The sequence below is a fragment of the Macaca nemestrina genome, chromosome 5 (assembly GCF_043159975.1).
Source record: "Macaca nemestrina isolate mMacNem1 chromosome 5, mMacNem.hap1, whole genome shotgun sequence".
Taxonomy (NCBI): Eukaryota; Metazoa; Chordata; class Mammalia; order Primates; family Cercopithecidae; genus Macaca; species Macaca nemestrina.
Window position 1 is genome coordinate 129,486,370 of NC_092129.1, and position 24,288 is coordinate 129,510,657.

Genomic DNA, 24,288 nt, shown 5'->3' on the forward strand with positions numbered 1-24,288 from the left:
TTACAGAACAGCAATATTGCTCCCTGATCCTTCCTCTGAAGCTTCGTCTCAGAGGGGCACCCAACTGTATGAAGTGTCAGTCGGCCCCTACTGGGAGGTGTCTCCAAGTTAGGCTACACGGGGGTCAGGGACCCACTTGAGGAGGCAGTCTGTCTGTTCTCAGAGCCCAAACACTGTGCTGGGAGAACCACTGCTCTCTTCAGAGCTGTCAGACAGGGACGTTTAAGTCTGCAGAAATTTCTGCTGCCTTTTGTTCAGCTATGCCCTGTCCCCAGAGATGGAGTCTACAGAGGCAGGCAGGCCTTGTCGAGCTGCAGTGGGCTCTACCCAGTTCGAGCTTCCCTGGCTGCTTTGTTTACCTACTCAAGCCTCAGCAATGGTGGATGCCCATCCCCCAGCCAGGCTTGCCACCTTGGAGTTCCATCTCAGACTGCTGCACTAGCAGTGGGCAAGGCTCTGTGGGCATGGGACCCACTGAGCTCAGCGTGGGATATAATCTTCTGGTGTGCCATTTGCAAAGACTATTGGAAAAGCACAGTATTTAGGTGGCAGTGTCCTGATTTTCCTGGTACAGTTTGTCATGGCTTCCCTTGGCTAGGAAAGGGAAATCCCCTGACCCCTTGTGCTTCCCAGGTGAGGCAATGCCCTGCCCTGCTTTAGCTTGCCCTCCGTGGGCTGCACCCACTGTCCGACCAGTCCCAATGAGATGAACCAGGTACCTCAGTTGGAAATGCAGAAATCACCCGTCTTCTGCGTCAATCACGCTGGGAGCTGCAGACCAGAGCTGTTCCTATTTGGCCATCTTTTTTTCTTGATTTGGAACATTTACTTGTTTTTCCCATAAAACACTCCAAGTTTAGCCCAAAGAAAGTATCGGCACTTTGTTCTTGCCTCAGGCTCTGCTTGGGAAATAATTTTAATCAGAGAACTGTATGTTTTCTTCCCACAGATCCAGGTTTGTATCAGAAAATGACATTGAGATCCATTTCACTACAAGTAGAATATTACAAAATATTTACAGGAAAATATCAAAAATGACTCAAAAACAAAAGTCAAGTTAAAATAAACTTGTGTTTCAGAAATCTCTGCTCCAGTGCCCACAGCACACAAGAAGAGAGTCAAAACAAATAAGTAACTGAGATCCTCAATCACAAATCTCCAAATAACTGGAAAAAGGGAAGAAACAGGATGAAAATGGTGGTATGAAAGGGAATGGATGTGGCAGCACTGTTTCAATAGCCAATCTATTCTGAATGAGACACTCTCTCTTATATGCAGTAAACTTTGAACAAAGCTAAACTTTAGGATAGCCCTGAACTGAAATAAAGTGTCACAGTAACCCTTCCAGCTTTCATGAAAGCCCCATAAACATCATCCTTGGTCTATACTGAGACATGAATTAGAAGGACCAGAGTTGAGAGCTGCTTTGGCAAGAGGCACAGCAGAATCATCCACTAACTTTTCTTGGAGGAGTGGCAGTAGCCCCTTCATTCTCCTGATCCACTGTCAGTGCAGTGGGCACAAATCAAGTAACCTCTGCCTTGGAATTAGCAGTGATCTGTGGCTTGGCACTGATGGTTGTCATGGCTTTCTTCTCAATGGTGGCTGCACTCACATCATCCACCTTGGGTTGCTGAATCAAGTTAGGTGGGGCACTGAAAATTGCAGGGTTTGGCAAGGGAGCTGGTGGGAAAAGCCAGGGATGGACGGGGGCAAGTCTATGTGGAGGCATCCAAGGTCATCATTCCAGGATGAGAAAGAGGGATACCTGAAGATGCAGGGGGAGGTCGCTTTGGCGGGGGTTCCCAGGAGGAAGACTTGGAGGTGGGCCTGGGAGAGGGCCAGGGAGTCAGCCTAGTGGTGGTCCTGCAGGTAAATGTTGGGGTAAAAGCCCTCAGAGGCCTGGCATTCCAGATGGTCTCAGTGGTCCAGGAGGAGGACCCATAGGTGGCCCAGGAGGCCACAAAGGTGGAGCAGGTGGTGGTAGATTAATTTTGAACCTCACCACTATTCTGAATGTTCCTATTATTTCTAGTCATTTTTAAATTAATTCTATTGAAACAAAACTGTATTATCTGCAAATAATAATTTCACCTCCTCTATTCCAGAATTTATACCTCTTGTTTCAATGTCACTCATTCATTTAACAAATAAATTGAGTTTCTATTGTGTGCCAAGCACTTTGCTAAGCCCTGAATCTAAGAAATTTGAATACTATATTGAGAACTGTGCTCTCTGTACAGTACAATAATATATACCTTTGTCTTTCTTGCTTAATTTTTATAGAAAAAAACTAGTGTTATTGTGTTTCATTATTATCATTATTACTATTATTATTTGAGATGGAGTTTTGCTCTTGTTTCCCATGGTGGAGTACGATGATTCAATCTCAGCTCACCGCAACCTCCACCTCCCAGGTTCAAGCAATTCTCCTGCCTCAGCCTCCCGAGGAACTGTGATTACAGGCTTGCACCACCATGCCCGGCTAATTTTATATTTTTAGTAGAGACAGGGTTTCTCCATGTTGGTCATGCTGGTCTCAAACTCCCGACCTCAGGTGATCTGCCCACCTTGGCCTCCCAAAGGCTGGGATTATAGGTGTTCACCTGGCAGTGTTTCATTATTAAATGTGATACTAAGGCCTGGCACAATGACTCACACCTGTAATCCCAACACTTTAGGAGGCCAGGCGGGAGGATCCTTGAGGTCAGGAGTTTGAGACCAGCCTGGCCAACATGGTGAAACTCCGTCTCTACTAAAAACACAAAAATTAGGAAGGTCTGATGGTGCACGCCTGTAATACCAGCTACTCAAGAGGCTGAGGCAAGAGAAATGCTTGAACTCGAGAGGCAGAGGTTATGGTGAGCTGACATTGCACCACTGTACTCCAGCCTGGGCAAAAGAATGAAACTCTGTCTCAAAAAATAAAATAAAAAATAAAGGGATACTAGTATTTGCTTTGAAATATACATATTTTTTATCAAGTGAAGAATATTAATCTACGCCTCTTTTACTATGAGAACTTTTTAAAAAATAGATGTTGAATTTTGTCAAATACCTTTTAACCATTTATTAGGATGAAAGTAGGCTTTTAAATCTATTTGTTTGACTGACTATATACTATTAATCCCATTTTAAAGCTATTTTTGCATTTCTACAAAAAACTTGCTTTGCTGAAATGTTCTGCTGGATTCCATTTACCAATATTTCAAATCCCATTTTAATGTAGTCCTTTATTCTATTTGCTAATATTTTATTCAGGATTTAAGCATAAGTGAGATTTGTCTGTAATGTTTTAAAATTATTTAAATGATCAGAAAAACATGCACACCCTGGGACTAAAAGATACGTCATTTTGTGTTTTTGTGCCTACAGAATCCTGAATTGAAAAGAAAACAAGAATAATAGCAGGAGAAGGCTCATACCCTCCACTTTAAATTTTGACTTGTGTTGCTTTATGAGAACGTCAATGAATCCGAGCATGGTAAAATGACCTCGCCTTTGATTTGCCAAGATGTAAAGGCTAATCACCAACAAGAAATGCACAAAGCTTACAGTTTAAGAGCATGTGTTTGTAGAGTATGTGTTTGTATTTGAGCAGACCTGAGTTCAAGTTTTGGCTCTGGCATTAATAGCTCCATAACCTTGGAGAAGCCATTAACCTCTCTGTGTTCTACAAAATGGGAATTATCACTCTGACTACCTTATAAGATTGTGATGAAGATGAAAGAAGACAACACGTTAAAGTGGTCAACACAGTACCCAGTATGTTGGACATGTTTAATCAATTTAGCTATGATTACTGTTTATTATCGCCACTCTTCTCTTAGACCTTCTAAAGTTAAGGTAAAGGGCTCTGAAATCCCTATGCTGTAGCTGCTCCTAAACTGAAAATGACCTCATCCTCTGACCCACCTTGGTTAACAATATCTTGAGTAGTGCATCCCGACTTCAGTAAAAGGTTCTGACTTTTCAAGTTTATAAATTTAGAGAATGTTGATATTTACTATGCTGTATTTTTAGTGTGTACTCTTTTAGTTTTTATTAATAAAACAGAAACCTAAACTCAGACAACTGCTTTATTCTTGCATCTAATCTGACCATATATTGTAGAAGCAATTCTTTATAATAGGACTTAGGTGAGAACTGTCAATATATCAGTTCAGCCAAAAACTCTAGATTGGAATATCTAAAGCTAGACAAATAAAATTTGAAAAAGAGCAAATTGACCAGGTGCAGTGGCTTATGCCTGTAATCCCAGTCCTTTGGGAGGCCGAGGTGGGCGGATCGCTTGAAGCCAGGAGTTCAAAACCAGCCTGGCCAACATGGCGAAACCCTGTCTCTAATAAAAATACAAAAAGTAGCCGGACATGGTGGCAGGTGCCTGTAATTCCAGCTACTTGGGAGGCTGAGGCATGGGAATCGCTTGAACCCAGGAGGTGGAGGTCAGAGTGAGCCAAGATTGTGCCACTGCACTCCAGCCTGGGCAACAGAGTGAGACTCTGTCTCAAAAAAAAAAAAAAAAAAAGCAAATTGAATGTGAGAAAGCATAGAAATGTCTCCCTCAAACAAGAAGGGTCTCCTCTAATAGCATTTAATGTAGCTCATGTGCAATCATATGAAAATTCATCAAGATCGAATCATGTTGCACAATCCCTAAAGGATAAAACTGAGGGAACTCATGGATAACTTTCACAGCTTCATTGTAAAGTCCAAGATCAAAAGGATGGTTATCTTCTTTAAACTGGACATAAGATGCACACATGATGGTTGACTTGGCGGTTACTCTTCCAACACTTCCAAGATTCCAGAGATTTCTTCATGAAGGGGCTCCATTAATGTCTAATGAAGTTAGACATTCAGGACACAGAATTGAACCTCCTGATCTATCTCAATCTGCAGTCAATAATCAATGTGCCTTTGGAAACCAGCCTCACAATTATTCAGTGAAACCTCACAATAGTATGATTCCATTTTTTCCTTCTTCATCTGAAAGAATAAACATTTTTCCCATGGGATGAGTCTTTTCCAGCCTCCCTTTGAAGCAGATGGGCTGGTCGATGAACCAAGTAGCATGTTGGTGTTGATGCGCGACCTGGGCAACTCCATTACTTCTATCATGGCTATGGTCCAAGGTTGCTGTTGTGGAGAAACTGACTGATGACTGAAAGTATGCGGCACACGGGTGTCTATCTGCTGTGCTCTATTACAGTGTCTTCCTCTGTCAGAAGTCTTTAATCCAAGACTATACAGTCAGACAAAAATCACTGAAACATGAACTGTCTTACAAATTGTGAGAGTATATAATGCCTGTAACTGGCAATTTAATTGACATGAGGTATGAATTTGGCAATAGTGGTAGCTGACATCACAGTCAGTTTCTGCTAACCTGACTGTTCTTTAAGGGACTGAGACAAAAATGGAATCGTCTCTGAATTTTCAGAGTTGTCTTTAATTACTGAGAGACCTTGGAATTCTAGTGAATTCCACTTAAATCAGTGAGGCTCAGAAATGTTATTTATCTCTTTCCAGCTTAGCCTGATAAGAACTTACTCTAGTGCCCACTTACTTATGGTTTCTAGAAACAAAATCACACAATTGAGATTCCAGGTCTAGGCTCCACTGATGCAGACATGAGCAAAGTTCCAAAAAAGGAAAGAATGTGGAGGAGATGGTGGCTGATTCTCTCTCCTAATTTCTAGCTCCCTGAATACTAGTCTCTGATTCTCTCTCCTAATTTCTAGCTTCCTGAATGAAGTAGTCTCCACCCATAACTGCAGCCAACCATGAGCCCTAGAGACCATCAGGTCATCAATTTGTATAAATATGGCCACATCAACTGGGGATTCTGAGCATTTGACCAAATGATCATAAATTCTCTGAAAATCATGTTTAAGGACTGCATATAGACCATTCTATGAGTATCTTTAATGGAATGACCCCAGATCAGGTTCAGGTCTTTTAAGAAACTCACAGCCCCTGGCGCAAACTAGAATTGCTACTTTCTATCCTATCTTGCATAAGAGTAATCAGATTATACGTTAGGCTATTGAAATGAAAACATATGTCCTAGGATATTCTAACCTAGTGCATATTGGAAACATGGTATAATCCCCCGTCCTGGGCATTTGCTGTATAAATGAAATGTGGCCAAAGGTCCCATGCTGACCTGACACAAGGGTTCTTGTTGTCAAGTAAATGTGTAACAGACAAAAAAAAGACAAGTCCAGAGGTTACTAGAGTGCAAAATGATTTGTTGTTCAAACATAAAGCACACTAAATTTGCTAGCAAAATTAAAGTAAAAAACTAGGAATATACATATATAATGTTTATATATGCATAATAACTAAGATAAATCTATAAATTGTGTTTTATAAACAAAGACAAGATGGCAATAAAATAAAACATTAACAGTGAGTTGTGATATGATGGGTCATTTTCTTCAAACTTTTGTATTTTCGAATTTTCTACAAACTATATTACTTTCATAAAACAGAAACACACAAAACAATAGGTTTTCTAAAAAACTAAACAGACTCTCAGTGCAAACATCTGGAATCAGAGCATACTTTAAGGTATACTTAAAATTTCTAGGTGTGGTGACACGTGCCTGTTGTCCCAGCTACTCAGGAGGCTTCAGAATAAGAACATCTTGAACCCAGGAGACAGAGGTTGCTGTGAGGCAAGATCACGCCACTTCACTCCTGCCTGGGTATCAGAGCAAAACTCTGTCTCCAAAAAAAAACCAAGATACTTAAAATCAACACTCCCTGCTAAGGAGACCAGATAATAATTCTTAGCTGAGTCTACCTCTAGCATCCTGTCTGGAATGGGGGGCAAAGGCTAAGAGATGCTGAGACGTCTGCTTTGGCAGGTGGTTCCAATTGCCCTCCTAATCCTGGGACAAAAGGCAAGAGAGTACAAGGTGTTCCTGTTTGGTGGTCAGATATCACTCAAATAGAAAATGATGATTTGTCAACTCTGTTAAGAGGACACAGAACTGAACCTCCTATCTATCTCAGTCTGCAGTCAATAATCAATGTGCCTTTGGAAACCAGCCTCACAATTATTCAATGAAACCTCACAAATAGTACGATAAAACTAAGTGTATTGTTTACAACAAAGCAAAGGAGCCAATATAATCATGCACAATCCTCCTAACTTTTGATACTAGAAATTTTTGCCCAGCTGGAAGACAGGAAGCAACTACTTATGCAAAGAAAAGGGCAAACTTACAAAAATGAACGAGGAGAAGTGAAGACACATGGATTGAAACATTTTCCCGGTCAGAAAAAGCAGGGGTGAATATGATACTTGATGCTCAGGCCAAAGTGTTTGTCTCTTTTGAGGCAATGGTTGGCAATTTTAAGGAAAAATAAATTATGCTATACTGGACTCAACCAAACATGAATTTTCAGAGACATCTATGCATGCTGAAGAAGTTAGACATCCACCAGTTTGCAGTACAATTTGGCTATGATTTATCACTTAACTAAAAGAACTTACTACTGATGGTTTGGAAGAACAGTTTTTATCAAATCAACTCAGGAAAGTAGTGCTGAAAAACCCATGAGTTTCACAATCTCACAAAGAGGTTTGTCCAGCTGCTTATGCTTACAAGGTCTATGGCAGTGCCACGGAAGCTGCTCTCATTAGCCAAGTTGCCTGGGAACTGACCAGCCCATCAAAATCCTAGGCTGTGGTATTTCAAAGTGTTCAGGCATACAGTCAACAGATTGCCAAAGTGTGTAGAGCTCGAGTCTATAATGATAATCTACAGTAAGTTAAAATATCTCAAATCATCTTTGCTAATCTCTTTTTCTTAGCAATTTATAGGCATAGATTTTACCTTGCACATCTTGTACCATCCACTAAGAAGGAATTCACTAAGATTATCACAGTATATCCATTACATTTGGTTGCACACTGAGTCCATTTTTATTTGATCTCTCTGAATTTGATATTTTAATAGATATTTTTTGAAAAATATCTATTATATATGTTTATTGAAAATATTGCTTTTCAATTTTAAAAAATGTATTTTCCGTCTTACCTGTTCTAAACATTACAGCTTGCCCCTAAATAACTATATTCTTTTCCTTCTTTAGGTCTTAATGGATCTTATACCTCTCATAATATATCATACAGTATTTTACCTTTGTTATTGTTCATGCTTATATTTACTTCCTTCATTATACTGAGGGCCATTTACAGCAGGATTTCTCTTCTCATGCTTATATCATTTCTACCACTTAGCAGGTGGTGTCATGAGCATCCATGTGAAGAGACCACCAAACAGGCTTTGTGTGAGCAATAAAGTTTTTTAATCACCTGGGTGCAGGTGGGCTGAGTCCAAAAAGAGAGTCAGCGAAGGGAGATAAGGGTGGGGCCGTTTTGTAGGATTTGGGTAGGTAAAGGAAAATTACAGTCAAAGGGGGGGTTGTTCTCTGGCGGGCAGGAGTGGGGGTCACAAGGTGCTCAGTGGGGGAGCTTTTTGAGCCAGGATGAGCCAGGAAAGGGAATTTCACAAGGTAATGTCATCACTTAAGGCAAGGACCAGCCATTTTCACTACTTTTGTGGTAGAATGTCATCGGTTTAGGCAAGGGCAGGGCATTTTCACTTCTTTTGCGGTGGAATGTCATCAGTTAAGGCGGGGCAGGGCATTTTCACTTCTTTTGTGATTCTTCAGTTACTTCAGGCCATCTGGGTATATACGTGCAAGTCACAGGGGATGTGAAGGCTTGGCTTGGGCTCAGAGGCCTGACAGTAAGGACAGCAGAAATATGTGTTGAGTTGGATTGAACTACTTGATATAAATGATATAAATTATGCTGTCCTAGATAGTTGGTATGAAATATCTAAATTGCATTTATAGTATCACTCACACTCATCAATCAAAGTCCTCCTCATTGCCTTACATTTTTAATGATTGATGTCACCAACAACCTATCATCAACAACTTCTCTATCACCTTCAAGAATTCTCTCCTCTAGCCCATCAGCCATCATGAACTCATGTTGTTTCCACTTCTGCAGTCTCTCATCCCTCCTCCCTTCCTACTGTCTTGCTCTAACTCCATTATCTCATAACACACTTGTGTAAAACCCTCCTAATTTGTCTTGCCCCACCTGGTGCATCCTTCTCACCCCTGCCACAGTAACCTTCCTAAACACAGGTAAGTTCATATTTGTTTTCTTTATCAAAAACCTCAAAACACTCTCAGTTACCCAAAATCTAAATGGCTTCTCCCAAGGCCCTCTACTGTGGTGTCAAGCTAACTCACCTCCAACTAAAGGCTCTGTGAACCCTACACTCTGGTCACATAGTTCATTTACCAGCTTTTTTTACACACTTTCACCACTCTATATCTTTGCCTTGACAGCTCCCTGAAATTTCAAAAATTTTACAGGAACCTCAGATTTATGTAGAGTTGAGATTAAGAGAAGGAGGTAAAGGAGATATTCCTGAAACTTCTTCAGCTGTTAGAAGTCATGTGCCTCTTTAGTAGTAAGTGTATAGAACTAAAGCTAGAAGCAGAGACACTCTGACCATTACCCCTATGATGTAGTGTACCATATAGGTATCAAACTCCTGCAAGGCAAAAGACTGATTATACCTTTTGACTTTGGAAGAGCAGGGAGTATTTTCTGTTTTGTTCCCTGATCTCCCAAGTGCCTAAAAAGTGCATGCCACATAATGGAAACTAAGTAAATACCTGTTGCATAAAGAAAAATATCATGAGGCATATTCCATTTGGAAGAAATTGAGGTGAAGATGCATCAAATGTGTGCCCACTCTGTACCTGCCCATGCACAAACACCAGGGTGTAGCATGGGCATAAGGAAGCCACGCCCTGCCCTAGAGGAGCTTGCAGCCCAGAGCAGGAGACCAGCACCGAAGGATTATTTGCGGTAACTCAAGTGGGGAATCCTTGATGCCAGACCTGTTTCCTCAACTGTAAAGGAAGAAATTAGAAAATCCTGTATAGTCCTTGGTTCTGTCTTGTTTTAAACATGCTGTTTACATTTCCCAGATCAAAGTTCCCAAAAGCCCAGGGCTGTGCCCTCTCATTTTTGTATTCCCTGGAGTACCTTGCAACTAAATGTTGCTTATTATCTGGGTTTCGAATTGAGCTGATGGAACTGTAATTGCCTAATTTTTAAAACAGCAGTAAAATTAGATATAGAAGAAAAGTTCTCTGGATATTATATTAAAAAAGGGCATCCCCAATAAATAGGTACTTGAGTATGATGCAAGACAGAAAATCTTCCACATTCAAACAATTACTAGTTATTCAGGGCAAATTGTTGAGCAATCTTGAGCCTTGGTTTCCTCATAAATACAATGGGAATAATCATACTTACAGAGTGGGGAGAACCTCATCAGGTAATGAATGTGAAGTGGCTCTCTAAGTGTAAAGAACATTCACAAACATTAGTTAATGCTACAGTACGACCACTTACCAGTTCCTCACTAGTGGCTGCAGATCCACCGCACCTTCGCTGCCTTCTTCCCCATTCTGGTTAGTCTGCTAGGCAGAGTATGGAAGAATTTGATCTTTTCTGTTAACTTTGTCAAATTTAAGCTATCGACTGTCTCATATTTACAATTTAAAATGTAGCTCAAATCAGGTTTACCATTGTTGGAGATATTTGTTGATAAATTAATCAGGGAAAAGAATATAAGAAAGTCAGGAAAGTAGATTAAAATTCTGCATACTTTTGGTTCTTCCTATTTAGGAAGAAATATGACATAGCCCAAAAAAAGGACATTATTCAAAGAAGGAAGAAGATATGTTCACAACAATATTCATTGCAATATTATTTACAATGGGGGAAATGATGACTTTCCTATTCAGCAGTACAGGCACTCCTAAGGCCACTCCTATCTTTGAATCTCAGGCTTTACCTCTGATAAAACAGAAGAATTTATTTAATGGAGGTTCTTGAGTCTACTCTCAGTATTTTTGATTCAATAGGTTTGGTTCAAGGCGGAGAAATTTGAATTGAACACCAATGGTTAAAGCAATGGCTGTAGTATAATTATTTAATGGACATTTTTAAAAGATAATGTAGCAACATGGAAAAATATTATAATTAACTATTAAGTTTAAAAAGCGGAAACAAAATTATACAACCATGGAAAAGATGTACATTCAAGTAGACAAGAAATGTATGGGATATATTTTTTAAAACAGTTTGAGCTATTAATCTAGAATACTGAGAGTCAATTGCCTTCCTTTTATTTTGAGAGCTAAATGCTATAATGCTGCTTAGATGATTTTGAAATCTGTATTCATTCAGAACAAGCAATAGGTGGATTTGGGATTTTATGCACACTTTAGAAAAAAGAAACAGCCAATAGTGTGGTTTCTGCCCCTCCTATAATTCATTTTATGTTAGTGAGTAAATATTAATACTTGGCTTTATGAAAATACCTTATATTGTTCAATAGACAAGGAGTTGGGACTCATAATTTCATAAATTCAGAATCATAATTTAACTCTGTCAGAAAAAAACAAACCAATAACTATAGCAACTGCTACCACAAATTTAGAACCCAGAAATGTTACACCATGACAATTTAGGGTCAGACATTATGGCCACATACATAAAATACCGCTGTGGCTCCCCTAGAACCATTCAAAAGATTAAAGAGCTTTGACACCTATTGAAAAATAGGTATTCCTAGATTAAAGGTTTAGGTACCTTTTAATCCCTTAACACCTTTAGCTGAAATGCATTCTCTGGCATCACATAGGAAAGAAAATGAATCAAGAAGCTTGGTAACCTATAAAATAGTGACTAGTAATAATCTGCTGGCAGGCAAATTTTTTTTTTTTTTTTTGGAGACAGAGTCTTGCTCTGTCACCCAGGCTGGAGTACGATGGCATGGTCTCAGCTCACTGCAACCTCCACCTCCCGGATTCAAGCGATTCTCCTGCCTCAGCCTCCCGAGTAGCTGGGATTACAGGCGCCTGCCACCACACCTGGCTAATTTTTGTATTTTCAGTAGAAACAGGGTTTCACCATGTTGTCCAGGCTGGTCTCGAACTGCTGACCTCGTGATCCGCCCACCTCGTCCTCCCAAAGTGCCGGGATTACAGGCGTGAGCCACTGTGCCCGGCCACATTTAATTTTCTTTTTTTTTTTTTTTGAGACAGGATCTCACTACGTTGCCTAGGCTGGCCTCAAAGTCCTGGGTTCAAGGGATCCTCCAACCTCTGCCTCCCAAGCAGCTGGGATCACAGGTGAACGCCACCGTGGCTAGCAGAAGCCAAATCGTAACAATTATTTTCAGATAATTAAAGCATTTAAGGAGTGAGCACCTCTTCCCCATGCCTCATTCATTTCCCTGGGAAACTGTGTAATGCTCATATTTCTCATTAAAGTGGAGGCAGATGCTAGAATCATTATCAGGTTAAGTTAAACCAATTGTTACTTAAGAGACTCAGGCCAAAATGGACCTTCTCCTTTTTTGTAGATAATCATCTCTAATTCCTACTTTGTCAAGAAGAAACATAGCCACAGAATGCCTTAGACATAGTGGAGCACAGAAATCTCTTTCTTCTCAGTCTAATAAAAAGGAATAATTTACTCTAGTAACTCCATTACCTGTGATAGCTAGGAACATAATGCAAAGTTGCATAATGCCATGATGAGGCCATCACAGTGGAAGCTACAGAGAAAGTCTCATCAAAGGCACTATTGAACTATCCAGGGATAGGATATAGGAATTTAGATAGTTTTAAAAGTGTACATCTCTCATCGCAGACCAGCAGCAATGCTATAAAGACGTGAGTGCAGAAACGCATTTTTGATTATTACTAGAGTGTAGTATTTGATTATTACTAGAGTGCAGAAACGCATTTTTATTATTACTAGTCTTGAGACTTACAGGAATTTTTTTTTTTTTTTTTTTTGAATGGAGTTTTGCTCTTGTCCCCCAGACTGGAGTGCAATGGCATGATCTTGGCTCACTGCAACCTCTGCCTCCCAGTTCAAGCGATTTTCCTGCCTCAGCCTCCCAAGTAGCTGGGATTACAGGTGTGTACCACCATGCTCGGCTAATTTTGTATTTTTAGTAGAGACGGGGTTTCACCATGTTGGTCAGGCTGGTCTCGAACTCCTGACATCAAATGATCCACTCACCTTGGCCTTCCAAAATGCTGGAATTACAGGCGTAAGCCACCACACCTGGCCTGGGATCTTTAAAAAGAACTAAGCTACACTAAATTAATCAAAACCAGTAATAAGTGTAAATATCTAAATAGATAAATGATAGATCAATCAAGATAAATAAAAAAGTATTTGGTGCAAACTTTTCAGCACTTCCTATGCTCCTGATTTCATTTAGGCAGAGAACACCCCAGCATTATTTTGAAGAGTGTTAAACTTATATTCTCATTTTTCTCCAGCAAACATTTGTTTTCCCTGATACTCCCAGAGTAAGAGCCAGTTTCAGCCCACTCAAGCGAAATTTTAATTCTGAAGAGGCATAAGTCATTCTGACCATAAGCCATCCTTAATCTGGGCAGGCCTGAAGAACTGGACTGTTTCCTCAACTGTGTGGAGGATTGTAAGGATGTTTAGGGGCCGGGGCCAAGGGTCCAATGTCGTTGAAACCTCTGAGAACCCACAAGATCAGCCCTGTAACAGTCCTGGGTCGTGTATCACATTGGCTTCCCTGAGCATCAGACTAAGTTGAACAATCAAATTTGTCTCCAATCATTGTCCATCCATCTTCTCCCACAGCCTTTTGGTCCCTGGACCCAGAGCACATTTCTGAGTTTGGGTCAGTACTAGCCTGGCTTCTGGGTGGTTGAAAATCTCACAAACAGCAGGACAATGTTGAACACACAAAAATAATCATTCTTAACATAGTTGATGGTGCAGTTTTGGAGGAGTTGAGGTAATATGCAGTCATAATGGATAATCCTTCAAACAGTTTTATATAAAATAGAAAATATGTCACTGGCAGAAAATCCCCCAAAAGCTAAGGTTTCTCTGCAAAATCCAGAGCAGACAGGATGAATCATCATGAAAACACTGAAGAAATCTCGTACTTGTGATTAACTGTACCTGACACCTTATCTCTACCTCTCAGCTCAGATTAAAGAGTCCTTTCACACATATTAATGCATTTGATCCCACAACAAATAAGGGACATCACACTGGGCTTATTGCCAAGTTATCCCATTACAGCAGAGAAGACATCATCTCTAGAAGGTTTTTATTGCAGCCACAAGGAAAGCCCTTCCCAGATTAAATCCTACTGTGTTTCCTCTTCCCACCAGGTTTTTCCGCATATGCGTTTTTACACATGACATATTTTACCAAACCCTAAATTCTTGGGTTTATCATTATCTTCTGCCTTCTTGCCCTCCCTATAAGCAGCCTTCCTGGTGCCACAGACATTAGTGAAAAACTTTATCACAGAAATTTACTCATCCTCTCCCAGAGTTCCCCATTGTCTAACCCAGTGCTACCAATAGAAATACAATGAGAAGGCCGGGTGCAATGGCTCACACCTATAATCCCAGCACTTTGGGAGGCTGAGGCAGGCCAATCACTTAAGCTCAGGAATTCAAGATCAGCATGGACAACATGGCAAAACCCCGTCTCTACAAAAAAATGCAAAAATTAGTGGAGCATGGTGGCGCACCCATGTAGTTCCAACTACCTGGGAGGCTGAGACAGAAAAATCACTTGAACCTGGGAGGCAGAGGTTGCAGTGAGCTGAGATGGTACCATTGCACTCCAGCCTGGGTGACAGAGCGAGACTCTGTCAAGAAAGAAAGAAAAGAAAGAAAGAAAAGAAAGAAAGAGAGGGAGAGAGGGAGGGAAGGAGGGAGGGAGGGAAAGAGGAAAAAAAGAAGGAAGGAAGGAAGGAAGGAAGGAAGGAAGGAAGGAAGGAAGGAAGGAAGGAAGGAAGGAAGGAAGGAAGGAAAGACAGAAAGAAAGAAAGAAAGAAAGAAAGAAAGAAAGAAAGAAAGAAAGAAAGAAGAAAGAAAGAAAGAAAGAAAGAAAGAAAGAAAGAAAGAAAGAAAGAAAGAAAGAAAGAAAGAAAGAAAGAAAGGAAAGAGAGGAAGGAAGGGAAAGAAAGAAGGAAAGAAAGAGAAAAGAAGGGAAAGAGAGAGAGAGAAAGAGTACAATGAAAGAGCCATATTATTTATTCATTTTTGCAGTGCTACCTTATTTGACAATCAGCAGTTAGTTCTCACCCATATTGACTGTCTGTAGATTTTTTTAAAGGTTGTGACAGGTACATAGCTACCAAAATACAGAGCTTATTTGGTGATTCTTCATCCTCATTACTTTTTTGTGGACAACTGCATATGGATATGGTATGGGACATTCCTTAATCTTTTGGGCCAGACAGCTTTGTGGAGCCTGATACTAATAGGCACATCTGGAGTTCTCACCTCCTTCATGGCAAATTTCCAGATTTCTCTGAGTTCTGGAGGCGCATGCTTTTTGAAGTTCACTCCCCAGGTGACCCTGTGAATGTCGATGATGTGTTCTTGGGTCACCACCTCATTCATGGTAGAATGGACCTTCTTCTTCTTGCTACTTGTCAGGCCCAAGGTGGAAAGCCACATATGTAATTTAAATTTTGCACGCTCTGAAGCAATGGCTCGAGCTGTACCTTGGCAGTGGCTATAGTTTTTAAAAATAAAAAGAAATAAATGAATTAAAAAATTTGTTCATTGTGGTAAAATGTATATAACATAAAATTTACCATTTTAACCATTTTAAAATGTATAATTTGGTGGACTAAGTACATTCACAATGTTATGCAACTGTCACCACTATTCATTTCCAGAACTTTATCATCATCCCAACAGAAATTCTATACTCATTAAACAATAACTACCCATTGCATCCTCCCTCCAGCCCCTGGTAACCACTATACTTTCTGGTTCTACAAATTTGCTTATCTAGGTTCTTCATATAAGTGGAATCACAATACGTGATCTTTTGCATCTGGCTTATTTCACTTAATGTTTTCAAGGTTCATCATGTTGCAACATGTGTCAGAATTTCATTCCTTTTTAAGGCTGAATAATATGCCATTGTATATTTACCCATTTTGTTTATCCACTGATATGGTTTGACTCTGTGTCTCTACCCAAGTCTCATCTCGAATCCCCACGTGTCAAGGGAGGGACTTGGTAGCAGATGATTGGATTACGAGGGTGGTTCCCTCATGCTGTTCTTGTGATAGTAAGTTCTCATGAGATCTGATGGTTTAAAAGTGTGGCACTTCCCCCCTTTACACACACACACACTCTCTCTCTCTCTCACTCTTGCTGCCATGTAAGACGTGCCTTGCTTCCTATTCACCTTTTGCCATGGTTTTAAGTTTCATGAGGGCTCCCTAGCCATGCAGAACTATGAATCAATTAAGCCTCTTTACTTTATAAATTACCCAGTCTCAGGCAGTTCTTTATAGCAGTATGAAAATAGACTAATACAGGCCAGGCGCAGTGGCTCACTCCTGTAATCCCAGCACTTTGGGAGGCTGAGGCGGGTGGATCATAAGGTCAGGAGATCGAGATCACCCTGACTAACATGGTGAAACCCTGTCTCTACTAAAAATACAAAGAATTAGCCAGATGTGGTGGTGGGCACCTGTATTTTCCAGCTACTCGGGAGGCTGAGGCAGGAGAATGGTGTGAACCTGGGAGATGGAGCTTGCAGTGAGCCGAGATTGCGCCACTGCACTCCAGCCTGGGTGACAGAGCAAGACTCTCTCTCAAAAAAAAAAAAAAAAAGAAAAGAAAAAAAAGAAAAGAAAATAGACTAATACAGAAAATTTGTATCAGGAGTGGAGTACTGCTATAAAGATATCTCAAAACGTGGAAGTGACTTTGGAACTGGGCAATGGTCAGAGGTTGGGACGGTTTGGATGACTCAGAAGACAGGAAGACGAAGGAAAGCTTGAAACTTTCTAGAGACTTGTTGAATGGTTTTGACCAAAATGCTGATAGTGATATGTACAATGAAGTCCAGGCTGAGGTGGTCTCAGATGGAGATTAGGAACTGATTGGGAACTAGAGTAAATATCACTCTTGCTATGCTTTAGTAAAGAGACTGGTAGAATTTTACTCCTGCCCTAGAGATCTGTGGAACTTTGAACTTGAGATGATTTAGGGTATCTGGCAGGAGAAATGTTTAAGCAGCAAAGCATTCAAGAGGTGACCTTTCTGATTCTGAAAGCATTCAGTCATACATATTCACAAAGAGATTGTCTGAAATTGAAACTTATGTTTAAAAGGGAGGCAGAGGCCAGGCACAGTGGCTCATGCCTGTAATCCCAGCACTTTGGGAGGCCGAGGTGGACAGATCACCTGAGGTCAGGAGTTTGAGACCAGCCTGGTTAACATGGTGAAACCCTGTTTCTACTAAAAATACAAAAAAATTAGCCAGGTGTGGTGGCACATACCTGTAATCCCAGCTACTTGGGAGGCTGAGGCAGGAGAATCGCCTGAACCTGGCAGGTGGAGGTTGCAGTGATCCAAAATTGTGCCATTGCACTCCAGCTTGGGCAACAAGAGTGAAATTCCATTTCAAAAAAAAAAAAAAAAAGAAAGAAAGAAAGAAGGAGGGAAGCAGAGCATAAAAGTTTGGAAATTTTCAGCCTTACCATGCAGTAGAATAGAAAAACTCATTTTCTGTGGAGAAATTCAAAGAAGCTGCAGAATTTGCATAAGTAACAAGCAGCTGAATGTGAATAGCCAAGAGAATGGGGAAAATGTGTCCAGGGCATGTTAGAGATCTTTGCAGCAGCCCCTCCCATCACAGGCCCAGAAGCCTAAGAGGGAAAAATGGTTTCATGGGCCAAGCCCAGGGCCCCGCTGCTCTGTATAGCCTCAGGACTTGGTGCTCTGCATCCCAGCCACTCCAGCTCTAGCCATCGCTACAAGGTGCCGAGGTACAGCTTGGGCCATCGCTCCAGAAGGTGCAAGTCCCAAGACTTGGCAGCTTCCATATGAAGTTGAGTGGGCCTGCTGGCATGCAGAAGATAAGAATTGAGCTTTAGGGGCCTCCGCCTAGATTTCAGGGGATATATGGAAATGCCTGAATGTCTAGGCAGAAGTCTGTTGCAGGGGCAGAGCCCTCATGGAGAACCTCTACTAGGGTAATGCAGAAAGGAAATGTGGGGTTGGAGACCCTACACACAGTTCCCACTGGGGCACTGCCTAGTGGAGCTGTGAGAAGAGGGCCACCACCCTCCAGAACCCAGAATGGTAGATCCACAAGTAGCCTGCACCATGTGCTTGGAAAAGCCACAGGCACTCAATGCCAGCCCATAAAAGCAGTCAGAAGGAGGGCTGTACCCTGCTGAGCCACAGGAGTGGAGTTGCCCAAGGCCTTGGGTGCCCACCCCTTGCATCAGCATGCCCTGGATTTAAGACATGGAGTCAAAAGAGATTATTTTGGAACTTTAAGATTTAATGAATGTCCTGCTGGGTTTCAGACTTGTATGGGACCCGTGGCCCCTTTGTTTCTGCCAATTTTTTCCCATTTGGAATGGGAACATTTACCAGATACCTGTACCCCCTATTGTATCTTGGAAGTAACTAACTTGCTTTTAATTTCACAGGCTCATAAGCAGAAGGGATTTGTCTTGTCTCAGATGAGTCTTTGGACTTGAACTTTTGAGTTAATGCTGGAATGAGTTAAGACTTTGAGGGGCTGTTGGGAAGGTATAATTGGTTTTGAAATGTGAAAAGTACATGAGATTTGGGAGGAGTCAGGGGTGGAATAACATGGTTTGGCTCTGTGTCTCCACTCAAATCTCATCTCAAATTGTAGCCCCCACATGTCAAAGGAGGGACTTGATGGAAGGTGATTGTATCACAGGGGCAGTTTCTCCCATGCTGTTCTCATGATAGTGAGTTCTCATGAGATCTGATGGTTTTAAAGTGTGGCACTTCCCCTCCTTTGCTCTCTCTCTCTCTCTTGCTGCCATGTGAGACATGCCTTGCTTCTCCTTTGCCTTCTGCCATGATTGTAAGTATCCTGAGGCTTCCCTAGCCATGCAGAACTGTGAGTTAATTAAACCTGTTTCCTTTACAGATTACCCAGTCTCAGGCAGTGCTTTATAGCAGTGTGAAAATGGACTAATACATCTATTCAGCTGTTAATGGACATTTGAGTATTACCACCTTTGGGCATTAAGGTGTAGTAGAGCATTAAGCATTAAGAAGAATGCTACTATGAACATTACTGTACCAGTATTTGTTTGAGTCCCTGCTTTCAATTATTTTGAAATAAGTAAAGTAATGTAATGTAATGTACTTAGAATAAGTAAAAGTAATGTAAAAATATATTGTACTTAACCCAATATATCCAAACTATTACCATGTCAACATATAATTAACAGAAACAATTACAAGATGTTTTACATTTTTTTCCCTAAGGTCTCAAATTCCAGTGTATTTATAGTACTTCTCAATTCAGACACTAAATTTTCACCAGAAACACTTGATCTGTATTTTGATTTCATAAAATTATAGTTGAAAAAGTAGATTCACATACCTAAGTTAGAACATGTAAATTAATTAAAATTAAATAAAATGTAAAATACCATTCCTCAGTCCTTAGCTACATTTCAAGTGCTGAATAGCTACATGTGGGGCTAGTGGCTTCTGTATGAACAGCACAAGTCTAACCAATTGGGTAGAAAATACTCTGTCTGAACCGGGTGCAGTGGCTTACGCCTGTAATCCCAGCCCTTTGAGAGGCCGAGGCAGGAGGATATTTTGAGCCCAGGAGTTTGAGATTAGCCTACACAACACGGTGAGACCCCATACCTACAAAAAAAAAAAGAAAAAAAAGAAAGAAAGAAAAGAAAAAAAAAAAAGAAAGAAAGAAAGAAGAAGAGAAAAGCCTCTGTCTGGCCCCTCACAATCTGGCTCCATCCTACTTTACTCAGCCGGTTCCCCACTATTCCTCAGCATGTGTCTTAGACCGACTGATCTGGCACATTAATTTGACAAGTATTTATCAAGCATTGACCATATGCCAAGCATTGTGCTAAACACTGGATATAATGGGAAATGAAACGATGTCTGCATACAGCCAAAAAACAGGTGGGGCCAGCAGACATAAACATAGATAACTGCATAAATAAATATATATTATAAATTGTTATATGCCCTATGGGGAAAAAGTGTCATTATGGAACGGGTGGATTTGAAGAGGTAATCAATAATCACACAAATTACAGTATCTTACACATTTCGGTAAGTACATGGGAAACAAAGCAAAGGATCTGATGATAGTGGACCTTATTCTGAAGGGAAGCTTCTCAGAGGAAGTAATTTGAAGGCAAGATGGGAGGACAGATGAGCTGGATAAAGGGGTGCAAAAGTGGGGCAGGGTGGTAAAGTGACTGGGCAGAGGGAACAGCATGCGTAAAAGGCCTAGATGAGAGATACTCACAGAGAGGAACAGTATGGTGCAAGTGTAGAGAGTGGTGCCAATGAGCCTGGGCAGGTAAGCAAGGACCCAGTTCAGGCAGGTCTTTAGGCCATAGCAATGATTTGGGATTTTGTACCAAGTGCAATGGGAAAGCTATTAAGGGTTGTTTAAGGATTTGGGATTGGCATTTCTTTTTAAAGGCCACTCTGGCAGCTTGATGCAGAAAAGTTCTAAATCCTCAACTTGCAGCCTAAAGGGATTTCCTTTCTTTGCTTTGAATTTCGACCTCAATTGCTCTGTCAAAACTCATTGCATCCACCATAATTCTTACTTTGTACTTACTTACATTGTTACTTTATGTGCTGCCTTCCTTTACTAGTTATTCATAGACTTGACTCACTAATACACCCTACCCCAACTGTAACCTTCTCCTGTGGGCAGAAAAGATTTCTCAGTCATCGTTGTGTGCCCACAGCATGGAGCATGGAGCAGATACACTTGGCTAATCTGTTAAACCAGATTGAGCTAAAAGTCCCATAATTTGCTGCTCTCCCCTCATCAAAAAGCATTCTATGACCTAATTAACTCAGTCTTTAATCTAACTGCTCTATACTCTGCTTGCCACAAAGACTGAAGTCCCTGAACAAGATCTGGGCAACCCTCCAGCATCCTAGCAGCAATACCTAGCAACCAAAAGAGGTCTTGTTTCGTTTCAGGTCAGCCTGGGGTTACAAAAGTCATCAACTCATGTGGTCTGGCACTTGAGAATCTCAAGGAACTCTCCTTCTACCTTTCATAATACCGGCATGAAAACTATGTACTTAACAGAGTTCTCAAAAAACACAACCCATCTCCAAGAGGTGCTAGTACTTGGCTAGATGAAGTTTTTAGTTAAGGACTCCAAAATCATTAGATTCCTTTTCACCTTCCATTTATTGTGGGTTGAAATGTCATGATCTAAGGGAAAGAAGTATGGAAAGGGCCTGAGGCAGCAGAGTAGGATCTGGAGGCAGGGAACCTAAAGCTGTTTCACATCAACTTTCTAGAACTAAATTGAAAGGAGGCCGGGTGCTGTGGCTCACGCCTGTAATCCCAGCACTTTAGGAGGCCAAGGTGGGCGGATCACGAGGTCGGGAGCTCGAGATCAGCCTGGCCAACATGGTGAAACCCCATCTCTACTGAAAATACAAAAATTAGCGGGGCGTGGTGGCGTGCGCCTGTAGTCCTAGCTACTCGGGAGGCTGAGGAAGGAGAATCGCTGGAACCCAGGAAGCGGAGGTTGCAGTGAGCCGAGATTGTACCACTGCACACTCCAGCTTGGGTGACAGAGCGAGACTTTTGTCAAAAAAAAAAAGAAAAGAAAAAGAAAACCCTAACTTTCCACACCGAAGTAACAAAAGGACCGGAGGTTACTCCCCTTGACCTTTTCTGCCCGGCAGACAGAAAATTGGAGGTCGGCAACAAATCAGACCAATTGTGGCGGGTCCAGTCTTCCTTTGCAACTCTGTAACTTCACTCCAGCCTCTGAATGGTTGTCGCCCACAACCAATCAGACTGATTGCGGGCTACCACTTCATTTACATGAGGTGAGCATGAAGTGGCCAAAAGGAAACAAACCTCTAGAGGGTATTTGAACCCAAGAAGGTTCTGTATTCGGGTCCTTGAGCCGCTGCCCCGGTAGCTCCCACGCTGTGGAGTGTACTTTAGTTTTCAATAAATCCCTGCTTTCGTTCTTTCGTTGCTTCATTCTTTCTTTGCTTTGCTGGGCGCTTTGTTCAATTATTTGTTCAAAATGTCAAGAACCTGGACAACCTGCAGTCACGAGCTTCTACCGGTGACAGGCCCACACTTTGTCACTTACAAACTATGACCTTGGCCAGATGAATCTCAACCTGTTTCAACATCTGCAACTGGTGGTAATACCCATCTTTTCCTACAGACTCGTTAAAAGGATTAAGTGAGAAGCAAAAATATCTAGCAAAAAATAACAATCAAACCAAACTGCTTTCTGTGCCTTTAAGGGTTTTTCTGGGTTTTTTGTTTTGTTTTGTTTTGTTTTGTTGGAGAGAGAGTCTCGCTTTGTGGCCCAGGCTGCAGAGGAGTGGCTCGATCTTGGCTCCCTGCAAGCTCCACCTCCTGGGTTCACGCCATTCTCCTGTCTCAGCCTCCCGAGTAGCTGGGACTACAGGAGACCGCCACCACGCCCGGCTAATTTTTTTGTATTTTTAGTAGAGATGGAGTTTCACCGTGTTAGCCAGGATGGTCTCAATCTCCTGACCTCGTGCCTCCCAAAGTGCTGGGATTACAGGTGTGAGCCACCGCGCGCTGGCCTTTTTTGTTTTTTGCTTTTTTTTGGTGAGGAAGGGAGGGAGTAACCTTTGGAGTCAACAGAAAAGCCACTAGGTTTCCTCTTCTTATCTTCCCTGGTGAGTGATACTTTTTGGAAGATATCTCAGAATTTTTTTAAAAGTTCATTTATGAAATATAACAAGAAACATTTTCAATATCAAGAAACTTATGAGGATACAAAAAGCAAATATAATTTTAATCACAACAGGAGCAGTCTTTTATTGTTTTATCCCCACTCTCGGGCATCCTGGACACGCATTAACCGTCTACAACGGAGGGCTCATTCACAATTATAAAAGACTGTGAAAGATGAGTAATGATTTAAGGCTTCTCTCCAGAGGCCCTTCTCCAGCTCCAGGTTTAGGCTGAACTGCCTACGGGGACCGTTTTCTTGCTGCCCAATCTTCCCCTCTTCTCCCGCCCCACCCGGTTCCACCCACTCGCGCGTCTCGGGACTCTGAACGTCCAAAGCTCCAGCCTGGACGCTCTGGGCTCTGGATCTGAAGGGAGTGGGAGCACCCGGAGTCAAGACCGCCTTCCATTCTTCCCTCAAGGCCTCGACCACCCTCCGATCCCAAGGCTGCGTGGTCCGGGCCGCACAACTCTCCTCTCCCTAGCTCAGCGCCTCCTCCGCCCCCACCCGACGTCCCCAGGCAGGGTCAGCGCGGGGACGAGGTCTGGTCATTGCCCGGGAATGACCCGGCCCGGGCGCTAGCTCAAGGAGGGGAGGGGGCGAGCGCGCCTCGCGAGGCCCCGCCCCATCGCCAGATGCGGCGCAGTTGGTGCGAGGTGATTGGTGGGTGCGGCCGCGGGATGAATGGGGTGACCGCCGCGGGGAAGCGGGGCGGGGCCGCTGAGGGCGCGGGGCGGGCCAGAGGAGCAGAGTGGCGCAGGGCGGGCGAGTTCCGCCGGGGTGATGGCGGCACCGCCCTAAGCCACTGGCAGTTAACGGTCCCCACGCCGCGCGAGTGGAGGAGGGGGCCCCGGCAGGCCCTGGTACCCGCGCCTGGCGCGAGTGTGCCCACCGCGTTCCGGGAACCCAGAAGTGATGGTGGCCCCCAAGGGCCTGCAGTCCAGACTGGGGGAAGGGATTGCAAAAGGAAGCCACGCCCGCTCCTCAGGCCGGCGACAAAGGGCGTCCCCGCCTTTGTGGATCCCTACCGGGTTCTCGGAGCGCGACGTGCCAAGAAGGCCTGGCCCCTTTGACTGGAATTCATGTCTGGACACTGTTTTTTTCTGTCCCTACACTAGCACCCCTTTTTGACCCTATATTTTAGATAGAGTCACTCAGGCCAGGTGGCTCACACCCCGGATCCCAGCGCTTTGGGAGGCCAAGGAGGAGAATCGCTTGAGCCCAGGACTTCGAGGCTGCAGTGAGCGGCGATCGCGCCACTGCTCTCCAGCTTGGGCGACAGAGCGAGACCCTCTCTCTAAAAACAGGAAGAAAAAAAAAATGTGCGCACGCTTTATGCCCGGCATACCCCAGTGACAAGGCAAACTTGTTT

The 24,288-nt window shown here is 42.4% G+C and overlaps 1 long non-coding RNA gene and 1 pseudogene across 1 annotated transcript; both read right to left on the reverse strand.

The window, feature by feature from the left end:
- Positions 1-1,301: 1,301 nt before the first annotated feature.
- On the reverse strand, positions 1,302-3,483 carry LOC105490933 (WW domain-binding protein 11 pseudogene; annotated as a pseudogene).
- Positions 3,484-10,399: 6,916 nt separating this feature from the next.
- Positions 10,400-23,533, reverse strand: LOC139363385 (uncharacterized). The gene is made up of 3 exons (XR_011623647.1): positions 22,052-23,533; positions 15,427-15,661; positions 10,400-10,530 (listed from the first exon to the last, which is right to left on the reverse strand). It is a non-coding gene; the product is annotated as an uncharacterized lncRNA (long non-coding RNA).
- Between the last annotated feature and the right edge of the window lie 755 nt (positions 23,534-24,288).